The sequence below is a fragment of the Sapajus apella genome, unplaced genomic scaffold (assembly GCF_009761245.1).
Source record: "Sapajus apella isolate SASKATOON/1434 unplaced genomic scaffold, GSC_monkey_1.0 scaffold41, whole genome shotgun sequence".
NCBI lineage: Eukaryota > Metazoa > Chordata > Mammalia > Primates > Cebidae > Sapajus > Sapajus apella.
The window spans coordinates 16998943-17001675 of NW_022436981.1; positions in this window are offsets into that span (position 1 = coordinate 16998943).

Here is a 2733-nt window from a genome sequence, read left to right on the forward strand (position 1 = left end):
ATTTCCAAACTGGTTTTTGAAGTAAGCATTACATTTATATCAAAGCCCAACAAAGACACCATCAGAAAATGGCAAATCAATATCCCTAATAAATGTGTATGCAAAATTCCTCAACTTGCTTTTATAGTACATTAAAAGGATATTCTACCTTGACCAACTGGGAGTCATTCCTGAAATGAAAGAATAGTTCAAAGTATAAAAATCAATCAGTGTAATACACTATATCAATAGCATGACATACAAAATTTTCATGATTATCTCAATTGATGAACAGCAAGTATCTGACAAAATTCATTACCTTTTCATAATGAACACATTCAACAAACTAGGTATAAAAAGAATGTACCTCAACATAATAAAAATCATATATAAAAAGATCACAGACAACATCATATCCAAAGGTAAAAAATTAAAAGCTTTTCCACTGATATCAAGATTTAGGAAAGTAAACTGTTCACAACTTTCACAACTTCTGTTCAACATAATACTGGAAGACCTAGGCAATGAAATTAAATAAGAAAAAGCAAAGACATACACACTGAAAAAAAAAAAAAGTAAGGTTATCTTTGTTTACAAATGACATGATTTTATATATAGAAAACCTCAAGGATTACACACACACACATATATACAACTGTTAAAAGTAAAAAAAAATCAGAAAAATTGCAGGATATAAAATCAGTATACAAAAATAATTTGTTTTTCTACACTAACAACAAACAATATGAAAAGGAAATTAAGAAAATAATTTATTTACAGTGGCATCAAAAAGAATAAAATACTTAGGACTAAAATTGACCAATGATGCAAAAGACGTCTACATTTCAAATGATAAACATTGCTTAAATAAAATAAAGATGACAGAAATATATGGAAAGTCATCCAATGTTTCTTAGAAGATATCAGTAATCGTGATTTACAGATTCAATGCAATCCCTATTAAAATCTCAATTGCATTTTTGGAGAAATAGAAAAAAATTATTTTAAAATTTACATGGAATTTCAAGGGAACCTAAAGAGCCAAAACAATCTTGAAAATAAAAATGTTGGAGGGGTCACACTATGTGATTTTAAAACAGGTTACAAACGTAAAGTAATCAAAACAATGTGGTACTGGCCTAAAGACAGACATGTATAACATGGACAGGAGCAGGGAAAATGCCAGTTAGAAAAGGGCAGGGTCCCTGGCAAGGGTTCCACCCTCAAACCTGGACCTGTGACCCTAAGTGAGAACATACATTCCTGTTTTCCCGCTCAAATGTTGCCTTTTCGAAAACCACCCGACCCACCACGCCCTCCACCCTGCACCCATTAAAAGTCCAAGCTCCACTAGTAGAGGAGTAGAGCAGTGTAGCAGAGAGAGAGAAGAGAAGAAGCATATGAACATCAAGAGGAGTTCTGCTGGAGATGGCTGAACTCCAGGGAAAGATTATCTTCCCACTCCATCCCCATTTTTAGCTCCTCATCCTGATCAGAACCACTTCCATCACTCAAAATCCTCCATATATATCACCCTTCAGTCCATTCATGTGACCTGGTTCTTCCTGGATGCCAGACAAGAATTCAAAATGCACTGGAAGCAGGAACCCTATAAGGCTCTCAATGACTCTTAACTGAGCTGTTTAATACTTAAGCTATCTGTTAAAAGCATTTCTTGTAACACATGCTCTCTGAGGCTCCAGAGCTCACTGGGAACTGCTAGATGCTGCCAAGGCCAGTAAGCACCCAAAGGCACTTATCCCAGCTCCTGCACCCACTCACCTGTATGCTCCACTCCCACAATGGGTTTGAGCCAAGTAAATGAGCCACACCTCTGTTGCAAGTACCGGGAAAAGTTCAAGAGAACACTCTCATCTCATATAGACCAATTAAACATAATAAGAAGCACAAAAATAAATGCTTGCATAAATGTTCAACTGATCTTTGACAAGGGTATATGACCACATACTATGAAAAAGACTGTCTCTCCAAGAAATGGTGCTGGAAAAACTGAATATCCACAGATAAAAGAATGAAGCTTACCCTTAGTTTACACCAAATTCAATAATTAACTAGAAATGTGTTGAAGATCTTAACATAAAACCCAAAATGACAAAACTCTTAGAAGAAAACATAAGGAAAAACCATCATGACATCAGATTTTATAATGATTTCTTGGATATGACACCAAAAGCACAAGCAACACAAGTAAAAATAGACAAATGGAACTACATGAAACTGTAAAACACCTGTGCATTGAGGAAACAATCAACAGAGTGAAAAGGCAACCGACAGTTTGGGAGAAAATATTTGTAAATCACATATCTAAAAAGGGATTAATCTCCAGAATATATTAAAAAGCTACAACTTAACAACTAAAATGTAACCTGATTTAAAAATGGGCCAAGAAGATATAGAAATGACTGGCAACCATATAAAAAGATGCATCACTAATCATTAGAATAAATGTAAATTTAAATCACAATAACATCTTAATTCATTAGAATAATCACTATCAAAAAACATAATATAACTGGCCGGGGGCAATGGCTCACATCTGTAATCCCAGGACTTTGGAAGGCTGAGGCAGGCAGATCACTTGAGGTAAGGAATTCGTGACCAGCCTGACCAACATGGCAAAATCCTGTCTCTACTAAAAATACAGAAATTAGCTGGGTATGATGATGGGTGCCTGTAATCCCAGCTACCCAGGGGGGCTGAAGCAGGAGAATCGCTTGAACCCAGGAGCTGGAG